Genomic DNA, 10778 nt, shown 5'->3' with positions numbered 1-10778 from the left:
AGAATAAAAACTGTCTCCATTTCCAGTTTGCATCACAGTGTCATTATGTCTTTACTGAGTAGTTTGCAAGTGTTTGCAGACAAGCCAGGATCTTCAAGAAAAATTACTGGCAACTACTGCAATCTGTGACCAAAGCAATCCCAAGGACATTTTGGTGCAGCACCATATACCTGTTGCTAACTAGTTTCACACATCGACTAGATGGATGCAAAGAACACACCCTGGTGGTTTTCAGTCACTGACAGGTATCTGGACCTCTGTGACTGGAAGCAGTGTTATATCTTATGTCCCTGCCTGTTCTATTCTGTGCTGATTCTTGCTACTACTTTCTCCACTTCATGCTTCCTAACAAATGCATATTCAGGGGTCAGCATGTCCCGGAACAGCAAATCGAGCTATTTCACCAATTACTTAAATAGCTTGAATCCTTCTTTAACCATCCGCTTGTTTACTGAAAAGGTTTTCTTTTGAATCTTAAAAACTGTTAAAATAAAAAAAAAAAACATGAAGAAATAAAAGACTAACCATAAACACCATACATAAAAGACTGCTTTAGAAATCTGAAAAGACAGTCTGGTTGTGCTACTGTACACAGTTGTTGCAAACAATGAAAAAATGATTGCACTCCCAGATTTCACAGCTTCGGCCTCACAAGACCTCCAGCTCACGCTGGGCATATAATCTCTAGAGCTCTCGCAGTCTACAAGCAAAACAGCATGTCTGCAGTGTAGGTAATTAACATGCTTTCACAATTACAATCTACAACTTTATTTGGATCAAACTTCTATTCATGTATTTTTGTATTGTGTGTGTGTGCATTGAATCAGGTTTCCCCAAAAAGCTTCCCCTTCCCCAGGGAAAGGTCCAATAGTGGAATGGGACTCATACATGCCTTCACCTCTCTGTCTCAGTCTGCCCCTCTCCTTCTGTTTCTGTTTACATAACCAACATCCAAACCCTCAGTGACTCACCCCACTGTCTATCCTTCACTCTACCTCGACCTGCCAATGTCCACAGACACACGCAGCCTGAACCGCACTAGCAAGTCAGTTTGATCAAAGGGCTGATGTTCCTTTGACTGACAGCCACTCAGAAACACAAGAGGGAGTGTACTCTGGCATGAGGAGTAGGTGATGGAGCACTCAAGTGGGAAGCTGCTGCCCTCTTGTGCCCATGGTGGTGAAGTGTGAAGTCGTTATCAGTGATGTGTGTTTGATTTTATGTGTCCAGAAGAATAAATCACAGCTCTCGTGTGTGTGTGTGTGTGTGTGTGTGTGTGTGTGTGTGTGTGTGAGAGTGTGTGTGTGTGTGTGTGTGTGTGTGTGTGTGTGTGTGTGTGTGTGTGTGTGCCCACGTCACGCTGACACATACTCTGACGTAGATGGGCTCCATGCCCACACAATGGACACGATTTAGGGAAGAGAAAACCTTGCAGTGGGCTGTGTCTGGATGTGCTGAGGGAGGCAGCAAAGTCAGGGCTTGTGGCGACCCACTAGAGGGCTCTACTCACACCCAATCTTGGAGGAGGGGTTCTAGAGCTCCTGTGTCGTGTGCCCCATGCCTCCACAGGCTCATGTTACAGTCGTGTGAGATTATAATTCTGACTTGAATGTGTGTGATTAATGTTTTTTTAATATCACATTTAATACAAAAGCCAACAGTACCCAGTTAAACACAAAATAATGTTCTAGTGACTTTAAAGCTTCTTATCTCTCACAACACACCGTAGTGCAAAGTTATATGTTTACATGTTTTATGCGATAAAAAAATCCAAATGTTTTCATGAGGATGAAATTCTCAGTCAAAAGTGTGAAAGCTGTCACATCACAGAAAACATGTTGACTCTGCAGCACTTTTACACATGAAAAGATGAAAAGAAAGAAGAAGAAAGATGGTGATGTAGGAAAAGGAAAAGGAGAAATGCAAACAACAGCAGCAGAGAAACCAGAGAAAAGGAAATTCATTACATGTGAAACAGAGCTGATTGCTCTCTACACTAGCAGGACCCTGTTTTTAGGTTTTTGCACCTATTTGCAAAACCTTATGCAACCACAAAGTGTCAGCAGAGGACCATCACAGTATCATCCATGCTGAATCAACACAAACTCTCACTGCCATTCACTCTGTCATTAGATGCAAACACAGCGACTTCAGACTTCATGTACTGCAAATGCTAAAGCTGATAACACTTTTTAAAATCTTAATTATTAGCAGCTTATCATTCATGCTGTAAATGGTACAGCTGCAAAAATAAAACATAAAATAAAATAAAAGCTCCGTATTTTCACCATCAGTCCAAGATAAATCAGTTCCATCAATCACATTTGGCTGCTACAATAGGAAGATTTCAGGTGTAAGATCTAAGGTTTGTAATCTGCAGCAGAGGCTTTATAGTTTTTCTGCAGAGAAAGCATGAAACCTCAGCAATTTCCTTCCCCGAATAAATAGAAGGTTTGGAAATCATTGATTCGTCCTTTATTTTAATGAGGAGAAGTCCACTGGGAGGGCGTACACGCTCTCTGAGGATTAAACAGTGCACAAGACAGCAGTTTAAACAAATATCCTCTTTCAAAACACACAGAGGAAAATACATGTACTTCACGCATTAATACACGTTGTCCTACAATATGGAAACAACAAACCGTGTCATGTGACGCCATCTGTCTCGCATTTTTGATCCAAAATTTATAGTTTTTCCACAGTTGCTTTGGCTCACTTCTCACGTTGTTTTTGAAGGTCTCAGCTCTGCCTGCTGTAAAAAAACATAAAAAGCTGAAACTGTCACTTTATTAGGTACGCTTGTTCAACTTCTCTGATCAGCCAATCACGGGGCAGCAATTTAATGCCTTTAGGCACGTAGTCATGGTCAAAATGACTTGATGAAATTCAAACTGAAGGTGATTTAAGTGAGTTTGCTCCCCAGGAAACATGTCTGTGTGGCCACACTGTGGGTCACTTCAAGTGAACTGTGGGGATGTGTGGCCAGGGAAAACCCACAGTGGGCTTCAGAGCTCCTTTCTGTGGGCAACCCATAGTTGGCTCCTCAATAGCAATCCCATATAGGGGCCCAAAAGGACAAAACTCCTGTGGGTTCTGTGTGAGCGCATCCATTTGGGGCCCACATCAGACAAGTGTGGATTTGCCCCACTCACACAGGTGGTGTTTTTGGTTTTTTGTTCAACATTCTGACCCAAACATCATACAAGCTGTGGCGGTAATGGACCTTGGGGCACACCTGGGCACCACACTGTTGGGCATGCTGTGAATACACTGCAGTAATAGACCCCACTGTGGGCCTCTCTCTGTGTGGGCAGCTCACAGTGCTACATTTCTTACCAGTACTGGACAACTCACTGTGGCCCATGTAGATCTGCCTATAGTGACCCACTGTAGTAGTTTCTATTTCTGCTAAATCCTACAGGCTGGTCCTTTAAGACAGTGGCCTGCCTCCTACGTTGTTACCTGTATAAACAACTTTCCACTTCCACTTTTTATACTATTACAGTGGTGGTGCTGTAAATCAAACTGGGGACTCAAAGGTGGAGGATTTTGGCTCTATCCCAGCAGAGGTCAGTGGGAGGATGGTTTATTTGGCTATTTCATCTGCACTGCTTCCATTAGAGCACACTCACATTTTAGCTTGTGAAAACAGGTTTGCCTTTTCAGCAATTTTTTTTGTCCACTGAGCTTTAAGTTTAGATGTACTCTCAGAATCATTGTGCTACACATAAATATTATAAAATGATATCCTCTTTGAGGTGATTTTTTTTCTTTTTTTTCTGCAGAGAAAAAAAAAGGCCCACTTTTTTTCTTTTTTTTCTTTTGTTGTTGTTGTTGCTGGAAGTCTCCACGTCTGAAATGATTATTGCAGATGCCGGATGTGTGGGTTTTGTTGTGTCAGCCTGGATGGACAGCTACAGCCAACACAGTCAGCCTATCAATTAGCTAATAGTCTTAGTCACAGCTATCTTCCTGTAATGACACAGCCATTTCTCTGCCTGCAGAGAAGGAATTGGAGGGGGTGTGTTTAGTTTTGGGCTACTCTGCATGCAGACATTTGGCATTTGTTTCCTTAGCGAAATTGATGAATTTGCTTTTATCTGCAATCTAAAAGAGCAAAGTGCTAATCTATATAGGGCTTAATTATGGCTCTGTTGCTGACCTGCATTTAGTCATCTCATATGTAAAAAAAAATGGCTTAGATGCTGAGTGTGAAATCTGAGATGTCAGAATTTTTTAAAAGTTGTGTTTTGACCACAAGATAATTTGAACTAACTGGGCAGCACAGTGGTGCAGTGGTTAGCATGGTTAGCACCTCACTCAATAAGGTTCTGGGCTCAAATCTATCAGCCAGCTGGGGCCTTGCTGTGTGGAGATTTTATGCTCTTTGCCTTCATCCCACAGTTACAACTAATATACACCCTATACATATTAGGTTCATATGTGACTCAGTGGATAGAGTCACACCAATCACAGCTGGGAAAAACTTAACAGGAAGAAACCTCCGACAGAATGGATATTCAATATGTAAAACTTTGAGTGCAAGTTTGTAAGAGACATTTAATCTTTTTGGTGACATTGCATGGATTGCCTTGTGGTTCCAGTTTGTCCAGTTTTCTTTAACCTATTCAGAATTGACCATGAAACACACTTTTTTGACTTGATTTTGTTCCGCTTGAAAAGCATGCTGTAACAAGGATTTTGAAAACTGGTCTGTAGTAGAAATAGTAGCAGTTGTAGCTTTCATTACTGATTTTAACGATCAGATGTTACTGAATTCTGTGACAGTTGCATCCAGTTAAAACTGAAATCATTGACCCAAAACAAGTTTCTGTGAGTACTGGTCTGTATAAATCCATCTGTTAGACATCTTGGTGTTTGGTTTGATTGTACTCTGAATCTTGACCATCCCATTCAGTGTTGACCGGTTATGCGTGTTTATGCCGTTGTGATTGATCATATTACTTTTGTGGACTGACAGATGCTTCGGCGGCCTGGTTGTCCTGGAAAAATGAATGTTGATTGCACATGAAAGGCCCGAGGTTAAACAAACATTATTACACAAGAATGATGAACCAAAAAGAGACAAACCGCCCTGTGCCTCATTTTTAATTAATTAATTTGAGTGTTTCGTTAAAGTTTATAGTTTATGGTCTCTTTCATCGCCTGCAAAACTGAATGTTGCTGACGGTGAATGCTGAACGAACGTCGCTGTCAGTTTCACAGCCGTCTTTTGTCATATTACCAATGAAGCACTCAGATATGAACCTGTTGTTGCATTGAAAAGGTTAACAGAAAAATGACTTTGTACGGCCTCCTCAAAGAAACCCAACGCCTCGGCCGCCAGATCTGCTTTTTACAGTTGAACGACTGCCAGCTACCCTCATTTAGTGAGGGCACCTCCCTACCCTTCATGCCTCAGCTTTTTCTCAATGAAACCTTTATACTAAGGACATTCATAACACACATACATATGGCTGCATTCACTTTATGCTTGATAGATTGATGTGGTAAATGACTTTATACTTCCAGTGGCCTGCCAAGCTCGAAGCAGCTGCACTTAAGCAAGATTTTCATTATTTTTTTAAAATTATAAAAAAGGTCTGCCTGTGTTCTTATATAAACATCATTACTCAGGTCGCGTTATAGTGACGAGCCAAGAGTCATGGGCAAAACTGACTCCCAAACAACAAACAAAGCCAGCAGTTTTCCAGCATTCACTGCTTTCATTGATCACTAAGCATTTTTTCACTGCTATAGTTCATGATTCCTTCTGGTTTCTGAAGCAAACCTCCTTTTCTTTCTGTGTTTCATGTTTGAACTCAATCGAATTATTTCCTGTTTTATTTGGTAATTATACTTTCCACTTTTGCACACTTTATTTACTTCTACTTCTTCTCGTCTTTTTTCCCCTTGTGTCAAAAGTGCATTTTTGACTTTTATCTGCTTCTGAACATGATAGTGCTTACCCACTATCCAAATGAACACCAGCATGTACAGAAACCAAGAGCTGAGGAGAGCCAGTTAAAGACAATTAAAGAAGACAAAAAGCAGACCGCAATGAGGCCCAATGAGAAAAAAATGGATGACAGTTTATGGAGGTATGTTAGAGTGAAGAGGAGGAAGACGTCCAAAGAGAAGGAATGGAAACGAGGTATGATAGTAAATGGAAGGAGAGGGGACATAGAGCTTAATTCAGTAGTTAGGAATGAAGGAGGAAATGAAAAAAGGGAGAAAATGTTAGAAAGCAGGAAGCAAAAGAATGGAGGCTAAAAAGATAAGAAAATAGAAAGATGAGGAGGGAGGAATGGAGAGAAGGGAAACAGAAACACAAGGAGAAATGTGAGGATACAAGAAGGGGAGGGAGGGGAGTGCAACAGAAGGAATAAAGGATAAAGGAAAGATCTGGTTTACCTCTGTGTCCTGCTCTACTTACTGCAAACACACACATTTGTACTTTTCTATTTATGAGGACCACATTTTATCACAAACTATATGTGTAGGAACTACTCTGCCCTTCAGCATAACCTAGGAATCACCCATTTAAAATCAAAGATTGTGAAGGGTGTAACTGGAAACCTGAGCAATCAGACATTCAGACAAGTTATAAATGTGACTGCAACATTTGTTTTCTTGCAGCAGATGCAACTCTGAAACTCTAATAGTTTCTAATAGCCAAAGTCCTAACCCTCTAACAGACCTCTGCATAACTAAGAACCAAATAAAATGTCCTCTTGTTCCTTGAAGCCTTCACTGTGAAGGTCTCAGAGAGACAGAAGTACAAGACACACATACTGTGCAAGAGTTTCAGGAGCTAAAAATAAGCGAGCTAGCTTGTTCTTGGAGAAAACCAGACTGGTTCAGTGATGTTGGCTCTTTTGGGGCCACACCATCTGTTACAGGACTCTGTGTTCTTCTTGTCGTTTCACGACTCTGGGGAAACTGTCTTAAAATGTGGGACCAAATGAGAGGATGTAAGCATCAATGGCATCACCCTTTGCTGGTCTGGATGTACAGTTCTCTTGATTGGCAGTTTCCTAAATAACAGTGCTCACTATGAGGTTTGCAGATTTGTCATAATTTCTGAAAGGAGAGATTAGAGTGTGCGTTTCAATACTTTGAGCGCCACAAACCGAGCGCCATCTGCAAACACACATATCAGCTGTTGATGTCTGCCTTCTCTTGAAGACGCTGGAGGCAAACTGTTAGAAAATAATCTAGATGGATGAATAACACTTAAATTTGATTTCAGAGTCAAATGTCCCTTTCGCACACAGATAACAGCATACTGCTTTGGAGACATGGAAATGTAGAAATGTCCCCACACATCATGTCAGCACAGGCCACGCTCGCTGTGATTGGTCAGTCCTGTTATGCGTTTCTGGATACTTAACTTTAATCAGCTGGAAGAGAATGGAGAGATTCCCCACCACCAGTTTGTGTTTTGAAGGCAAAATATCAAATCAACACAGGAACAGACATGCAGGTATAACTGTGGTTTTTGTCCTGTTTGACGCACATTGAAGCTTCATTTTTTCCATCATTTAGTCAAGCTGTTGCATTCCAGCTCTACACACACTCATGGCAATATACTGAAAAAGTATCAGGCCTTTTTTTCCCACTCAGGCCACCTCCAGATTTACAGAGCACCTGAAGCAGGACACAGGAACAGCATTTTATTTTTTTAATAAAAGCTCTCGTGCAAAGCTCTCAGGCTGATTTCTGGTCTCACTATTGCCACGTCATATGCATCACATCAAGTGCACCTTACTCAGAGCTGCTCATTTATCAAAAGGCAGTAATTCACATGAATGAAATGGAATCACTGGTCAGTTATGAAACCTTTATTTCAAAACAACAAGCGTATCCAGTTATCATTAACAAAGACACACAGGATGCAAACTGTCCATGGTAAATGGCCTGTATTTATATAGCGCTTTACACATCCAGTCATCCACCCATTCACACACTGGTGATGGCAAGCTACATTGTAGCCACAGCCACCCTGGGACGCACTGACAGAGGCGAGGCTGCCGGACACTGGCGCCACCGGGCCCTCTGACCACCACCAGTAGGCAACGGGTGAAGTGTCTTGCCCAAGGACACAACGACCGGGACTGTCCGAGCCGGGGCTTGAACCAGCAACCTTCCGATTACAAGACAAACTGCCAACTCTTGAGCCACGATCACCTCCATGAATCTTCTCTGTGCTCTTTCTCTTTTCTTCCTGCCCGGTAGCTCCATCTATACCACATCCATGGTCCAATATATCCACATTTTGTAAACCTTCCTTTTCACTCTTGCTGCTGCCCTTCTGTAACAAATCAGCCCAACACTCAGTTCCACCCTGACTCTCGGATTAATAAATATAATGATGTAATGATAATTAGTAAACAGTTAAAACAATTAACTTGCCTTTAGTAAACAATAGTTATTATGGTCTGCAATTGAGAATATAACAGCAGGATGCAAAGAGCGTACCATCACACAACATAATAATCATACACACACACAAATACACACCATATTGTGATGGTACAGTGAAAACAGGCTGTTCTTTCCCCCTCCCTCCCTGCCCTCATATCTCCTCTCCTCCTCCTTCCCACCTTCGCACTATCTCACTCTGTCCCTGTTTTCCTCTTTTTCACCTTCGTCCACCTCCTTATCGTACCCACTCAATCGCTCGCTTTCTCCTCTCCTCCCCTCGTCTCCATTTTGTCATTTCACTATCTCTCCTCTTTCAGGTCCTATCTGGTCCTATTTCCTGCTTCCTCCGTGCCTCTCCTTACCTTCCACTCACCTTCTTTTCATCTCATTTTTAGCACCTTACTTTTGGTTTTGCCCTCCACATCTTTCCTGCTTTCTTTATGTTGCTTTTGTTTTTTCTTCTATCATATACTTTTCCCCTCTTCTATAGTCTTTTCTCATACCCTCTCTCTCTTTTACCATCTTCTCTTCTGTTTTCTCTGGTTTTAATTCCCCAATCTTGACTTTCTGTCAGTTTCTCTCCTCGTTTTGTTTTCACTCTGACTCTGGAGGCATTCGATGAGTGAAGAAAAATTGTTCACATGGGCTTCTTCTCATGGATATGCTTTTTTTTAGTGTTTTATAATTATACTTGTCGTCCTATCTGCCAGGCTTTGGTGATGACACCTATAACAACTGGAAACCATCCGGAAAGTGGAAGGTTTATTCCACCACACGGTGCCATAAATAGACTAAAACTCAGCAGAGTGCTGCAGTACTGCTCTTGAACCTACTACCCACTGAGACATGGATGATTCAGATTGTGAATAAAGTTTGAAGAACAACTAATTGGGCCCTGGTATGGGGTTTCATCCATCCACCACTGGGTCTCTGGCAGCTGCCCAGTACAAACTGTACTGCAAAAAAAAAAAAAAAATCACATCACAGCCGCAGACTGTGTGAAAAGGATGAATGCAGCCACCATGACGTCTAACACTGGTTTGTGGACTACAGTTTTGAAGCCTCAAATTTAGTGCCACTCCTGTTGCTAGCTTGGCTTCTTTGAAGTTAGCATGGACGATATTTCAACAATACCTTGTAAGTTGTCAGCAAATGTAGCGTTAGCTGGCTTGGTTAGCAAGCAAAATTCATACTTTTACCACAATGATAATTAAGGGGAATTTAATGTTTAAGTAAAAAGCAAACTTAAAGCAGAATACACTTATTTGAGCACATCACCATGCATACAGGCAGCACGGTGGCATGGTGGTTAGCACTGTTGCTGCACAGCAAGAAGGTCCTGAGTTCAATTCCACCATCAGGCCGGGGTCTTTCTGTGTGGAGTTTGCATGTTCTCCCCTTGTTTGCGTGAGTTCCCTCCGGGTACTCCGGCTTCCTCCCACAGTCCAGAGACATGCAACTTGTGGGGATAGGTTAATTGGATAATTCAAATTGCCACTAGGTGTGAGTGTGAATGGTTGTCTGTCCCTGTGTGTTGGCTCTGCGACAGACTGGCGACCTGTCCAGGGTGTACCCCACCTCTCGCCCTATAACAGCTGGGATAGGCTCAAGTGCCCCCCGCGACCCTGAAAAGGATAAGCGGATGGATGGACCATGCATACAATCTTACAATGAGCAAGATAAAACAGCACACTTTGTCAAGTATAACTTAAAACCTTAACACAGATGAAATTGATGAGTTTTTAAAAAATAAGTAGCTTGATAAAGAAATTCTCCCTCTGTGGAATTAATTGTATTTATCTATTTATTTACTTTTGAGGATAAAATATTTCCTACTTGTTGGGAGATTTGGGATTGCTGTTGATATGTCAGTCCTCAACCTTCTCATGGCAACAAACATGCTCCATATAAAGGCACCAAAATATCACAGTTTCCTGACTTTTGGAGTACTAAAGCATCCCGGTGCCTTAAATCTCCCTTCATAAGGTCTTCTACATGCTCCCAACACACACCCACACAGACCTATACTCACGTTATCACCATTATCACTATTCCTTGTCCAAACATATCAAATATATCTGAGCCCAAACTGACCCTTGACCTCCTGACTGCTCCTCAGACCTGATTCTGAGATCTACTCTTACTCACTGTCACTCTCATCAAGTTCACTGTGAGGGTGTCCTGCCATAAAAATGTGTCAATTTCCTGTAGGTTGGTACAAGTTCATCTTAGTGCATGGTTTGACTACTTATATATGACTTATATATCACTAAGCATGGTAAAAAATGTTAATAAAGAGGTTCTTCTGGGGATCCCAATCCTGCACATCTGAGTCAGATGATCAGCTAGGT

The sequence above is a fragment of the Simochromis diagramma genome, unplaced genomic scaffold (assembly GCF_900408965.1).
Source record: "Simochromis diagramma unplaced genomic scaffold, fSimDia1.1 OVJJ01000610.1, whole genome shotgun sequence".
In the NCBI taxonomy this organism is placed as follows: domain Eukaryota; kingdom Metazoa; phylum Chordata; class Actinopteri; order Cichliformes; family Cichlidae; genus Simochromis; species Simochromis diagramma.
Note: the sequence above shows the minus strand (reverse complement) of the source record.